The following is a 15,566-nucleotide window of genomic DNA, read 5'->3' as shown; positions in this document are numbered from 1 at the left end:
TCAGCACTACATGAATGCAATGATACTGTTGGCTCCAACCCTTTCTGACATAATGATGTTCAAATCCAACAATGTACGTTTCTATGCTTGAAAATTATAATAATTCTGTAAATAATTGATTGGTCATCTTTCCCTACCTTTTTTCTATAAAAAAAAAATAGCTCTCTACATCTACTGCTCTCTTTTTTGTATCTTTCTTGTTTACTATGCCAATAATACTGTCTTCTTTGGTGCTAACGGTTTCAGTAAAATTAGCTGAATGATTGAATTGTACAAAACCATACCAAGCTAATGATGTTTGCAAATCCATACTGACCAAAGTTTAAACATTTATACATATTTGTACACGTGATGTAAGCAGCTAACTGATGTTTTCTCCAGCAGGTAGCTAACAATTCAGTTTTATACATCCAAAGAACTTCTAAAAAAATGAAATGCAAGGCAGCCAGACTGGGCCTTTTCTTTTATTTGCCAAAATATGTCACTATACTGCGCTAGTAAAAGGAACTGGGCCTCTAATTGGGACGAGGGTTTTGTTTAAAGTTTTAGATTAGGCCTATTATTGGGTCAGGAAATGTGACTTATAAGGGAGCCAGAGTAGGCAATGCATACCTTGCCCCCTAGACTGCACTCTTCTGCTCCTATAACCACATATAGACAAGATAAGGAAACAAGTATGTCCAACCAACTGTTTTGTACTTTATGTTCAAGGAGAGAGAGAGAGAGAGAGAGAGAGAGAGAGAGAGAGAGAGAGAGAGAGAAAGAGAAAGCGTGCACGCAAGAGAGAGAAAGGGAGAGAGAGAAAGGGAGAGAGAGAGGGAGAGAGGCGGCACTCTGCATGACTTGATGACTGTTCCGCCCTTCCTCTCTCGCTCTCTCTCCCTCCCTCTCTCTGTGTCTCAGTCTGCAGGCTGCTGCCGCTCTGTTCACACCGTCCTGTACTGTGGAGGCTGTTTAAAGTCACCATCACTATTACTACTGAGCATTTTCCCATGGAGGTTGAATAAAATGACATGACTTTGTTTCTCTGGATGGATACGGGCTGTTTATGGAGGTGACAGCAGTGACTCTGGACGCTCAATGTGAGTACAACCGTGTGCCTTTATTATTCAGCGGTGCCTTTACTCTCCCTTCACTCTTTTCTTTGCACACAGAGGCAGAAGTGAAACCTGCACCTGTCACAGAAAGCTTTAATTCAGCTCTAGAGGGACCAATAAACTCCGATATTAACCAACACACATGTATAAACATGTCTTTTTTATAATATTTTGACACCTGCACATGGATTACAATATCTAGTTTTAAATACAACAAAACTGAATTATGGTAAATTATACAAATAATATGGGCTATATTCATAGGAACATTCTACCATCACAGTTTACAAACTTGCTGTTCAATCTATCTACTATAGTTTTTTACTTGATGTTAAGATTATTCCTGGCAGTTGGATCATTAGGTCAGTGTGTCAGTGTATTCACATCCCATAACATCCAGTCACACATTGCTTCAGTGTTTATGATCTGGAGGAAACACTCCACTCCAAGTGAACATGATGCTCTTACTGTACATAATGAACTGTCAGAGACATTTTAAGCCGTCAAAGAAAAAAGATAAGTCAGAGGATTCTGTACACGAACGTCTCCTCTGCTCTTGCCCCTGACTTTGAACTCAGCTTTTTTTTTTTTACATCTGACACCACTTCCACTCTGCACACAGCACGCTGGTTTTTGCTACTATTAATTTGTTGCAAAAGCAAGTCAAATCGCATTTGTAAACGGATAACGGGATGAGATGGAAGCATTGACGCTACAGTACAGCAGGCACTTGTGTATCTGCCACAGCTCCTGGGGTTTTTGACTCCAGACAATTAATAAATCATGAGACTGAACAACTAAAGCAGCCGCTTGTGTCACTGAGCTCCTGTGACTTTATCTCGCTCTGTGCAGGGACCAGAAAATTGTTCTGCTAGATAAGAAGTGTAGCAGAACGAGTTTGGTGCTATGAAGAACCCTGTAGAACGAAATGTTGAACCAAACTGAAAGTGTTCTGTATCAATGTGAATCTTAAAGTTGAAATTTTGCCATTTCATTATTTTGACAAGGCGTCTGTAGATCTTTAACTCTGAAAATGAGGCGAGGAAGGTTCAGTTTTCTGTCAGCCTGATATATCAAAAACAAACACATGGCTGAAAGTCGGAGATCAAGTTGCATTTGGCTAAGAAATTGGTTGATCAGAATGTGGTGGTGATCCAGATTTTTATTTTCTTGCAGTAGCACTTGTGCTGCATTCGTTTGCACATGGAGGAATCAGATACAGGTCAATCTCTTGAAGGAGCAGTGTGTAGGATTTAGTAGCATCTAGTGGTGAAGATTAGAGATTGCAACCACCTGAAACTTTTCCTGTTTGTAAAGTCCAGTATACACTGCGATTTTGGGTTGTCCCAGACTAAAGATGACCATCATAACAGAAACATGGCGATATCTCTGGTTGTGGCCATGTACATAAAGATGGACGATGCCCCGACTTAAATGAGGCCTGGGATACAAGTGCTTCCATTTTGCACTGGTAAAGTCATTCTGAGCCAGAGTAAGAGCACTTGTGATATCCGCGGTGGGAGTTCCCGCCCAAACACTCATCTAATCAATCACGAGCAGCCTCACTGAATGCAAGCACATGGATTGGCTAACACAACTGTCAATCATGGAGAGAAAAAAAAAACAACTTTTTGTATAATTTACTAATTCATTAAAACTGAACTAAACTGAACTGAATGACCACTTGCACAAACATCAGGGTGATGAGAACTACCTTCAGTGACAGAAACCATCTTTGGGAAAAATTAATTTGGTGTGTACTTTGAATATTTAGTTTGGCCTATGTCCATTCACTAACATGGAGGGGTGGACTCTATGAGATATACTGCAGTCAGACACCAGGGGGCGATCCAGGCTGAAAAGTTACTGTCATGTTGACCATCTTAACATCACTCTAAAACAGTGGTCCTGCATCGCACAGTGAGAGAGATTCGAGGATGGCTGTTGTCTCCATCATGCAATCAAAGACAATCTGGGATAAAATTTCTGGCAGTGTTAGAAATTTGGGATGATCATCTCACTATGTAACTGCTGTTACGACCTTTGTCTACAAACCAAAAAACTGAAATGCAGCTTGAAATGATGCATTGATCAGCGCGACTCTAAATGCTAGTAGATGCTAGTAATACTTCGAGCTGTCTTTGCAAAATTGCTGTGCCAAGTTGGCCTCTTTTCCCTAACCGTGACCTCCTCCTCTTCCTCTTTTTTTCTTTTTTTTCAGCACAAATAGATGCCATTATAGCAAGGGCTCAATTTGTTTGTTTATATTTTTCTCTAACCACTACAGCAGAGTAGATGGATGACACACTTCTACGATATTGGTTACGTTCATGGACACACTTCGTATTGATATTGTAGGTGATGTCATCTTACAGTCTGCACACATCAAACTTGATGTCGTACCCAAGTTCACTGAGATCCATGTCGCAGAGTGTAGCTGCACTTAACTCATAAGATTGCAAAAATCTCGCAGTCTGCAGGAGGTTAAGTAGGTTTCTATATATGTGGTTAGGAAGTTTCTACCAGGAGCTGAATTATCTGCAGAGGTCTCCCGCTCTCCAAAACAAATGGACCCCAATGGTTAAATCAGTAAAAACATAATAAAGCAGTTTTATGTTACAAATTAGAGTTTCTTTAATGCTGTTCAGGCCTTTGCTGATGGGCCACTAGCTCAGCACCTGCTTTTTTCTCTGATAACATAAGATCCAGATGTTCATGAGGTTTTACCAGGAAGTCTCTTCCTCTCCAAAACAAAATGACCTTGTGATTTAAACCGGTAAAAACACTAATTAAAGCAGTTAAAGGTTAAAAATAGCTGTGTTCTTCTCATGATTCTTGGGATGGAGGGGCTGCTAACTACACTAACCAGTGCAGAAACACAATTCCCCTATCTAGAGCAGTGCAACATGGCAGACTCCATAAAGGAGAACCAGGGGCGTCATGTACAAAGACTTGCGTTGGATTTCCTACTGAAATATGGCTCTAAAAATTCAATAATAAATAAAATAAATCCAGAAAACGTTGTACGCACAAAAAAATCCAGATGTATGAAACTGTGTGCACACATGAATCCAAGCACATTTCCTTTGTACATCCCAATCAATGTGGAATCCAGCGCACTTAAAGGAGTACCTGACTCCTCCCTCTCCACACCCCCATTTAAATATGCAGGTTAATGTAAATAGGTCCTGCAAATAGGATTCCCCTCTCTGCACCGTCAGATAACACAAACATAAGCGATGAGTAAAACTGGGAGGAAGAAGAATTTTTCAGAATGTGAGTTGGAGACACTCCTCAAGGTATATTTTATGCGCAAAATGGATTTACAGTTTCCATTTGTTAATGTTACACACTACTTACATGGATCACATACTACTGTTGTAAATAAACGCAGCAGTGCACAGGGGAAAAGGTCAGGCTGATCAAGTCATTTCAAACTTTACGCACATGTTTATACACAACATAATTACTTTACACACAGAGACAAATAGGGGCTTGTTGGAGAACTCTTGTTGGAGAATCTGTAGTTTAACCAGCAAAAACAAGTCACTAACTTGAACCACTGCAAAGTAATTATGCTGTGAGGACAGGATGATATTCGGTGGCGCACATGCTCAATGCGTGTCAGGGGGATTAATGTTAGGACAGTTAAACAAATAAATAATTTATTCACCAAGAAGCCACCCATCGCGCACCGTGTCAGCCTGTAGCCTGTTCCCAAACATGTTGCTCGTTAGAATGAATGAATCGTGCGTTGATCCAGGCCACCTTGCCACAATGTCTGTTAACTGCATTTGCACATCACATATGATCTGTACACTGAGCAAATGAAAACGCGTCCTGTTAACATAAATATATTCATCCTGTGATGGTGCTTTTATAGCAATGTGTGTGCAGTCGATAGCTCCGATTACATTAGGAGAACCAGCTCTCACTGCAAAATGCGCTTTAATGTTGGCCTGTTCATCTGCATTGTATGGGACTTTGATATACCTGGCTGACATGCAGAAAATTCCGACCTACACAGCTGGCATGGCTCAGCTCAGGGTTGACTGGCAGTACCGATTGGTCGGCCATCTCTGTCTGGAATGTGCCTGCCCCTAGGAAGCCCAGTGTGATCAGCACATGTATGGGCAGCGCATGGTCATATCAAACAGACCGGTCGCTGCTCTGTGCAGCGTTCCAAGAGGATTGGCCTCGTAAACCTAAAGCGGCTGATCAGCTAGTGGTCATCGTGTGTGCATATAAAACCCTCTCAGCCTCTAAATAAGCTTTGTCTTCACACTGCGCCATTTGCAATATCTTCTCATAATGCTAAAGCTGCCATTGTTGTTAACATTATTTTCTGCACCATTTTGCACATGCTTTTATATCCACTCACCTAATTACTGACAGGCAAAAAGAAGCAGTAAAAGCAGTAGAAACTTGCATATGCCAGCCATGAAGTTGGCGTGGAGCACTGTGCAAGGTCATTTCACTCTTGATACATCTGAACATGAGCATGGAAAAGGGCGTACGCCACGTTTTTGTGCGTACGCACCCTTTGTACATGAGGCCCCATATCCCTATGTAGATACAAACAGCTCATTCTAAGGAACAAAAACACAATGATTAACACTTGCAGGTGATAATACACTAAATAAAGCATGCTTATTATAGCATGTTTCATTTCTGCCAATATGTCCCCTAAATCCTTCACACTGGGCTTTTAATAATGAAAACTGTTAAGCTGAGCACCTTGTGATGTAGTTTCACCTTTGGTTGTTTAGTATTAACAGTTGTAGATCTACTCCTTTTTGGGCTGTTGCAGACACACTGAATTAAAAGATGGGGATGTGAAAGCTGAGTTTATAAAGTGACATTACATGTCTTTGATGGATTATTTCCTGGCAACACTCTTCCATTTGTGTCAGGAGGAAACAGAGGGAAACAAAACGCAGCACAGATATGAAACCACACAACTTTAAGAAGGATAAATAGAGTTTAAACAAATCAAATGATATTCATCTCACCCTATGATTTTCATGCTGTACAAACGATGGTTTGTCAGCCACTTCCTTTTTTTTAAATGCTCAGAATTCTTAAGAACAATATTCAGTTTTTATAATGACTCGACAATTTCTAGCATTTTGATGTGTATATTACACAAATTTGTACATGTGTTATATTTTCGTTAAGCGGTGGAGCAGATGAGCCTCCTTGGGCTCAGAGGGACAGAGAGCTTGTGATCTCTGGCAGAGAACTGAGCTTCACTGAGTTGCGGGGAAATGTTTCAACAGATCTTAATGTTCTTTTTAGTAAACGGTTGACACAATGACTCCTCTGTTCCTGCTATAGGATTCCAGCTTTCAGCTCCAACAGTTGTAATATTAAAATGTTTTCTCCTCTTCTCTATGTCTGCACTCTTTCCTCTGATTTCTATCCTTGTCCCCCATCCCTTTTTAATGTGAAGATCTTCGAGTTGGTTTCTTCTTTTTGTTTTTTTTCATCATTCCCTCATTTTTTCTATCCTTCTCCCTCTTTCCTCCCATTTCTGCTTTTATGTTCATGTGATTACGGTAGCTTGTTTACAATCAGGTGACCATTAAGAAGCGGGAAAATCAGATTGAGGGCAGAAAGTGATAAATACATATACCGCATGAACTGAGGAACCTGATGAAATTAAATAGTTGACTGAACCTGTAGGCATCTTCAAGAAAGCTGAAATTCATGTTGGATGTGATCCTCACAATACAATAATAGTTGTTTTTTCCCACAGCTTCACCGTTTTGCTTAGTGTAAAGATGATTGTTGTTACAAGTTATCTCGACCTCTAACGTTACTTAAGTTACACAGCGAGCTGATGAAAGCGTAAAGGAGTCTAATGGACTCTATTTTTTGAACCATTGGTACTGCTGTACCTGACTCACAGTTATACCAGTCGAATCGGAGTTGGTCATTTAGTACGAATACCCAACAATTTCCTTTGTTTTCCACTCAAAGTGTTAAAGTATGAACGGGGCTCTGTGAGGCAGAGTGTGACAGCAAAATTCAAAGACATCATTGACCAAAAATGATTAAATGACTTCTGATTGCACAATGCAGAAGAAATACTGACTGACTCTGTTTTGTTTCATTGCAATATTTATAACACTAAAGGAAACCATCCTCTCCTCTCCCTCACCCCCTCCATCACTTGCACTGAACTATTTCTAACTTCTCTGGACAGATAATCTGTGCGTTTTTGCTCTGACCTTGAAGGCAAAAGAATGACTGTGGTTAGCTAAGAGCCTCAGCTTTGCTTACCTAGCGGTTCCTTTTACTACTCCCCACCCAAACACACACCACCAATTCCTCCTCACCCCTGACCTACATAGATCTCTCTCCCCTCCCGTGCTTCACCTTCTCCCTCAAACAGTTGTGTGACCTTTACAAGAATGCGTTCCCCCTGGGGTGAAGTTTGGGAGACAAACACACGTACAGCACACTGTATCATCAGTCTTTTAGAACATGTGGCACTGCACTGTGTGTTGGAACAGAATGTGATATTATTGGAGTATGGCCTTTTTCATAGTTTAGAATAAATAATACTTGTATTTTATGATATTGAGCCACCTGACTCACAGTGACAGTCAGTCTCACTTTACTCCAGAATGAAAAACCATGGATTGCCAATACTGCCATGACTTTTTATCTAGTGCCATCCGCAGGTCAAAGTTTTCAGTTATCCTATGACTAGAAAAAATTGATCAGGAAAGGAAATTCAATTACAGAGACCAAGAGAAGACAAGAAGTTTTAAAGGACAGTAAAAAAAAAAAAGTGAGCTACGGAGAGCAGAGAAGAGGACAAGAGGAAGAGGAGGGCAGTAGGAGACAGGTTGGAGATGAGAGAAGGATGATGGATAGAGGGGAGGAGACAGGAGGATAAAAACAGGAGCTTGAGAGCAGGCTGAATGTGAAGGAGAGAGCAGTGATTGTGTAATTGCTCTCCAGAGGAGTTCTGATAAGCAGCACTTAAGAGCCTCTGTGGTTAAGTAATCACTGTGATAAAGGGGCCGGAATGGCTACAGTGGTGGAGAACTATGCTAACAGCTAGCCTGGCTGGAGGAGCGACACCCACTGCACTACATTACCACATTATACTGTAACATAACATACTGTAGCATAGCAGAATGTAACATAACACTTAGTATTTTGAGAACTGTTGTGAAAACAGTTTGACCTAGTCTACTTTGCTTCCCATGTTGGGATTTCCACCAAGCGCAGTTTGGATGGTACTTTTAAAAATTGAATGACATATAGCAGCAGTAAAATCATGTATATAGGGGCGTGCGCAGTCAGTCAACTACTTGATTAAAAGTTACTACCCTCACTAGTTGAAATACTAGTCATTTACAGTGCCTGTTCAAGGAGGGAATATCATGCCATCATGGAGGTAGTAACAGCCCAGAAATGAGGTCTGTGTAAAACGTAAAGCTGGAAAGACGTGAGCATGAGCGGCACGAGTGTGACGTTTTGATGACGTGTTTATGCGTGCCACCCACCTCAGGAGATTTTAAAAGTAGCTGTTAGCATAGTGGCTAATTCAAAGCAGAATGAATGCATTTTGATTATACATTCTTATTTTATCAGTAATAGTTGTATAATCGTAATATTACACTCGAGGTTGTACTTAAAAATCATTCGAGCACTTCAGTGATGCTTGATGACCTCAGCACAAGCGCCTCATTGTCAGTTATATTGCTTTAATAACTGACCTGAGATGTGAATGTTCAACTTCCAGGGGGACAGCCCTACTGCTCTTGAAATAACCTACTTTATCATGCCAGTGGCAACTTAAAAAAAATACCTGCCTAAAGTAGGCCTGGGTAAAAAAAAATCGATTCATCAGTGCACTGCAATATGTTTTTTGCCAATTCAATATCGATTCATAAAATCCTGAAATCGATTTTTTCCATTGTAATGACGCCCCGCTCCCGTGGGGGCAGTATGAGTGCCGCCAGAGTATGATTGACGTTGTTCAGAGGCCCCGCTTGACCCCAAAACAAAGTCTGTTGTTTATTCATTAAAATGGCAACAGTGGCGCGAGGTAGCTGTTAGAATCAGCGCCGACAACATTAAAAGCTGAAGTTTGGATACACAAAGTCGAGTCACGTCGTGCGTGAGCCTCGTGATTCAGTGTTAAAACACTGTAACAATACGACAAACCTACGTAACCATTTGAGCCAACAACACGCAGATGTTTTGCAACCCGATGATAACACTAAAGCTGTGGATCACACACAAATGCAGGTTGCATAAATGTTTATTACTTTTGTTAAGTTCAGCTCAGGCAAAAATGTGCACTTTTCTGTACTTCAAATTTATTTTAGTTTTCATTTTTATTTAATAAAGAATAATGTAATGGTAAAAGAAATTCTGGTGTTTTTTCAAAATTAATACAGATAATGCATGCTTTATGGAACACAGATCAGAAGGTATTTGAATGAATTATTCTGGTGTTTCTGATATCAACACACATAACTGAATCGATATCAAAGCAACTGGATCTATATTGAATCGAATCGTGATCGAAAGAATCGAAATTGAATTCAATTGTGAGGTTCTTGACAATACCCAGCCCTAGGGTAAATGGTGCTGCATATATAAATTACATACTGGGTTAAACATGCATGACAGTTAGACTTATGAGACACCACAGAAAGTCTGCTACTTCTGAATCCACATGTGAAAGAGATCAGATTTCAATCACATTGATGCTGCGCTCACACATACAAATACAAAACATGTGTAGTGTCTGGCCTCTCATGAAACTGTTACTCTGTGGGTGTGTTGTGCTGAACATGACATTCAACTGGACACCTGTTTTTTGACATAGCCGTTGGAATAAACACGAGGAAGTTGTTCATTTCTTGCTATTGTCAGGCCTGCTGGCAACCTCCTCAAAATGATAGAAAATAATTGCATAGACAGTAACAAATAGTAAGGGGAGAAAAATGACCGTGCAAGCGTGATTAACTCTTTGAAACCTGAGCAAATTGAATTGTTTTCTTTCAAAAACATGGTAAGAAGTTGACAAGCAGCTCAACAAGAAACTCCCTAAGAATAGCAAGAAATTAATAAAAAGTTACCAGAAAATGACCCAAAGATACCACAAAAAAGCAAAAATGACTTCAACAAAGAGCTAAAAACTTCAATGTATATTTGTCCTGCAATACAATTCAAATATATAATCAAACAAGTAAACAAGCCAACTAAGGACTCCAAGTAAATCTGTGCTAACGTTGCTAATGATGGATTGAAAATGTGCAAAAATTTTTGCTGTCACTAGATATCAAACAGAAGCCAGAGACTATATATTAATTTTTCTGTGAGCTGTAAATTCACCACTTCTTAGCAGAAGGCAGAAGATAACCACGAAAAAAGAAAAGTGAAAAGAACCAAAACAAAAAACCCAAAAGAAAATGATGAATGAATATCAGTCCCTAATTGGCAAGTTAACCAACAGGTCAATGTCCCTAAAACTAAATGTGCACCAACACTGGAGTGATGGATGGACAAATAAGATTATTTTCGTCCTGTTTGCAATGAAAAATGTCCCCCTGCGGGCTCACAGCTCACCTAATTGAATAATTGTTCCGGAGACACTGAGAGGTGTCACGATTCTGCTCTCCTAATTAGAGGGATGACTCATAAGCCAAGGTGACAGTGGTTTGAGTCACACCTCCACACACACACACACACACACACACACACACACACACACACACACACACACACACACACACACACACAGAGGCCACATGGGGAGATGTAGCTTCATGCTTAATTGGAGGTCTCAAAACTGAGCTGTGTTTTTGTTGTTTAATTGTGGGTGACTCTGCGTCTGTTTTTTTAAGTATCGAGAGCTCATTTGCATCAGCATCAATACCTCCTGCCTGCCTCGACTTGTTTTTTGTCATAACAATAAGACAATTTTTTTATCCCAAAAATCTGTTTTTTCCACAGTAGCTCAGGGTTAATGTTTTAGTTATACGTTCAAGCGTTGAGTTTCAGTCACTTTTTACCTCTTTCTCCTCACATTACTGCTTACATTTTTCATGTATTCTCAAATAAAACTCCTTAAATAATGTATTTAATTCATTCATCCTAACTCTCTCTGTTTTAGCTAATATCCTGAGTTTAAAACTGGACTCATTGTCATTATCGAGAGAAAATGAATGGTGAATCAAATCTGACTCCTATTTTCCTCAGATATTTTCAAAATGTCCATAAAACAGAATTGCGAGATGACTGCATTTCCATTGAGTGATTTTATTGACTTCTCTTGCGATGTTGTGCAACTTGCATGGCGATGGATATTCAAAACATCAGCCAGTATATTTCTGTTGCAGCCACCGCACTAGCCATTATTATTTCCAACTAAAGGCAACACAGGCGTGTAATGCAAGTGATAATGGAAAGGCTAGCTCCTTATACGTGGGAGCGACCACGTATGAGGGATTTCTGGGAGGTCACAGTCCACAATTTCACAGAGGAATTGTGGATTCAAAACTTTCGGGTGACCTTTTTCCACTCAAATTTTGAAGAGTTAAGCAATGCAATAACACCTCTTGCAGCTCCTGCTGCATCATGAGGGAGGCCAGTTCCTACTGACAAGTGCATAGCCATAGCATCATGTGACCTATAAAAGCTAAAAAAGTTTTTCCATTGCAGTTTTGCCAAATATGGCTTTTTCAAATTGCCTGAAATACTTGATGTAGAAACTTTTCTGTAATAAACTGGAGGTTTTTTTTCAAAACTGACATGCTCTCATTTAGTGTATTTTATATACGCAATTTCAATTTCCGCAGTTTGAGGATTCACGGAAATTTGCCTAGCCTAACTTAAAGGGGAACTTTGCTGACTTTCAACCAGCTTTATGAACAGTGTTTGGCTGTGCTACAAGCGCCCAGAGCTTCCCACCAATGTGCCACAGGAGTTTTCATGCTTCATTATGAAAGGGATTTGTAGAGAAATGACAGAGAGAGCAAAAGGGCCTTGTACCAGATCTGAACACCAGTCACTGCAGTAAGAACTCTGCACCCAACTTGTGAGTTACCAGGACACCCCTTGCCAGCCAACATTGATTACATGTTTTGAGTTACCTGGTGGACTTTTGCCAGGATTTGGGCATATTTGGAACAGAGGGAATGGCTGTATCCAGTTCTGAATTATATCAAACAAATAGGATTTGGCTGTTCAGTATGGATATTAGACTACTTGTTTCTCTCTTTTTCATAAAGACATAAAGAGTTATAACAGGTTTCGCCAGAACATTCAGGGTTACAGCTATGTTCATATTAATAAAAAATAAACACGCTCAGGTGCCCTCCGAGATAATGTGCTTATGCTACGCTAACAACAGATTATGCCAACACTACAGCCAGACACTATCAAAATATAGCCAGAGACTATCACACTACAGCCAGAGACTGTATTGTATTATGCTGCTGTGTGTTGGAAAGTCACTACTTCTAAGCAGAAAGCTAAAAAAAAAAAACAAAACATTTTGGAGCCTGACCAAGCAATGCCACTCTCTTCCTCTGAACAGCATCCTTGGTCTCAATCAGACTCCCCCTGGGTTAGGGTCTGCAGCTTCCTGCACCTTAGAGCAGTGTGAGAACAAGGAGCACTCCTGGCAAAAAAAAAAAAAAAAAAAAACACCTGCGTAACTTAAAGAATTTTGGCTGACTGAGGGGTTTCTGACTCATGATTTAAATCCTCAACTGTCAACTTGACAAAGAGCTTGTTGTAAAATTGGCAAAGTTTTCCTTTAAGCCCTCTATGACTAAAACACAGCTCTCTCATGCATTTGAATGGAACCAGTCCATCAGCACATTGCAACACAAGAGACTCCAGCAAAACAACAAAGGGCTGTCTGCAAAATATTCAAACCAGAAAAATTCAAACCATCAAACTAACTAACAAACTAACTGCTGTGACGTCATGTCACTGGCAAGTGCTGCACCAGTTCAAAACATGCAAGCACACAGTACTTGTGGATTATTTTGGTAAACAGACTAAAGAGTGTCCACATTACATTGTTGCGTCTTGGCAGCAACCTCTGGAGCTAAAAAACTGAAGCCAACACAAAAGTATCAAAAACTGCAGTTCTTCATATGGAAACTAGAGGCTGGATCCAAAAGTAAACAGACACGCCACTGCTTCTGGCTCTAAAAACACGGATTTGCGATAGCTGAATTGAAATACTTGAGGCTTTAAAACAGGAGTCCACAGACCAATGGGCGACTTTATGGTACCTACGTCCATTATTTGCACAGTCTGTGGTCACGACGCAAGATAAAATAGTTGCAGCAAGTTCTTACTATCGCTTTCATCAATCACTTAAACTGGACAAACTGGTTCAGATTTTAGTTTCTTTGCTGTATCATAAACAGCACACCCCCACTAATGCAACCTGCTGTGATATTTTAATGCAGGGCTCTTTTCAGTCCAACTCCCTGCTCAGTGTGGATGTTCTTTAAAGCAAACTGTTACCAGACTTGTTGTCACACAGTTTGATTAGATCAAGGTTTGTTGGTGGATTCCTTCAAATGGAAAACTGGATCCTGGCATCAACAAACTTTGAAGGGCTTCCGAAAACATTACAGTGTGAGTCTGTAATGAAACACAACACGGCACATCAATGTGTGTTGATGAAATGATACGGCTGATGGCCTGCAGACCAAGGAGGCAATTTAAACAAAAGAGATGGGGGGGGCACAGTGATCAGAAGTTTGTGTGTGAGACTCTCTTTCTTTCTCTCTCTCTCTTTGTATGTGTTTGTGTAACTGCTGACAGTCTGACGCCGCGTCTAAATGCACCCAGGGCGTGATGAGGTCACCACTGTCTGTCTGTAAACACTGTTGGCCCTGTTAGACACACACACACACACACACACACACACACACACACACACACACACACACACACACACACACACACACACACACACACACACACACACACAGATGTCTCCAGTATGGAGACAGTAGCACCTGTGGCCAGCATTAGAGCAGTTTCAGATGGTCGATAACATCTCCCTCTCTCTGTTTGTCTTCCTTCTTTGTTCCACATTAAACCTCCATCTCTCTATCCACTTTCCTTTTCTTCACTCATTGAATTTTCTTCTACCCCCCCCTTCCTTTCTTTATCATATTCTCAAGATCAATGACCTTCGCTTCTTTTATTATTCTCTCTTTTCTTCTCTGTTGTGTTTGAGTCTCATTGTTCCCATTTGCATTATCAGTTTTTCTACCTCCTCTTCTCTTTCATCTTTCTCTTTTTTTGCCTGAATCTAAAATTACTTTCTCTCTCTCTCTCTCTGTCTCCCCCTATCCATTTGGCTCTCCCCCTTTTCCATCTCTCTTTCTCTTTCCACTTTCCCTCAGTCAATCGATTTCTTCTCATTCCCTCTCTTATCTCTCCCTCCCATCTCACTCTTAGTTTTGTTGTTCATGCTGCCCAAACAATCTACCACTTGGTGTTGTGTTAAGTGCTAAAAGACTTCAATTTAAGTTTTTGCAGAAGATGTTGATTGTTTTATGTATTTTTCTTTCCCTTAAGCTATAATCTGATTGGTCCAGACTGTATGAGGGCTGTGCTGAGGATGGCTCTAACAGAACAGTGAAAGCCCCTTTCCCACTGCACAAAAACTTACTGACTTCTGCGAACATCTGGCTTTTGTATTTAATGGGAAAGGTTGCAATCGGCATTCACTCCTGAGACAAAAGACTCTGCAGTGGTTATGGCCAATTATCAGCTACAGCTCCGATTGGCTTCAACTGGCAGTGATGGAAATACGATAGCCAGGTGAATGCCCCAATGTTAGGTCCTATGTGGTGCAATGGAATGAATTGCCCCCACTAAATGCCATCCATCTCTGTCCAAGCAGCACTCAAACATCTTTCAAAATTTAGTTGGCACAGAATTTGTGAGAGACTGAATAAGTAAAAGATATAAAAAGGAAATAAAGAAATAAAGTAGTAGAGAAGGAAAAGAGAAATGTTTAGATAGCATTTTTCTGGTGACATCAAACTAAAAATACCAGTAAAAAAAAGAAAAGTCTACTGGCAATGGGAGAGCAGTCTATCGCCTATTTTAAATGGGTTTTCCTGCTTTTCAAAGTTTGCATATACATGCTAATTTTGGTGGTAAAGGGTATTACAGCCCTCTGCCTTCTTCATTTTTATATCAATTAGTCATGCCTTTTTCAACTTGAGTTCAATTCAAAATGCATGCTTTCACAGAGCATGGCAACCATACTGATTCATTGAGGACAGTGCTTAACAACAGCAAAACTAGGGATGTCCTGATCTGAATTAAAAGATTAGTATCAAGTCAAGCAAGTTTTTTTGGCTGATTAGCATCTGCTATATTGAGTTTATAGAGCCTGATCTGATTGTTTTATGTCAGCTGTCACACCACTCCACTGTCCGTCTATCCACT

General features: G+C 40.3%; 1 protein-coding gene across 1 annotated transcript in view; it reads left to right on the top strand.

The window, feature by feature from the left end:
- The first annotated feature begins 955 nt into the window (after nt 1-955).
- gpr4 (G protein-coupled receptor 4) overlaps nt 956-15,566 on the top strand; it is a 72,704-nt gene continuing 58,093 nt past the window's right edge. Inside the window, exon 1 of the mRNA XM_042486021.1 lies at nt 956-1,082. The gene's annotated coding sequence lies outside the window, so the exon portion shown is untranslated. The remainder of the gene's footprint in view (nt 1,083-15,566) is intronic.

Source organism: Plectropomus leopardus, chromosome 5, assembly GCF_008729295.1.
Source record: "Plectropomus leopardus isolate mb chromosome 5, YSFRI_Pleo_2.0, whole genome shotgun sequence".
NCBI lineage: Eukaryota > Metazoa > Chordata > Actinopteri > Perciformes > Serranidae > Plectropomus > Plectropomus leopardus.
This window is presented reverse-complemented; position numbering and strand designations above follow the sequence as displayed.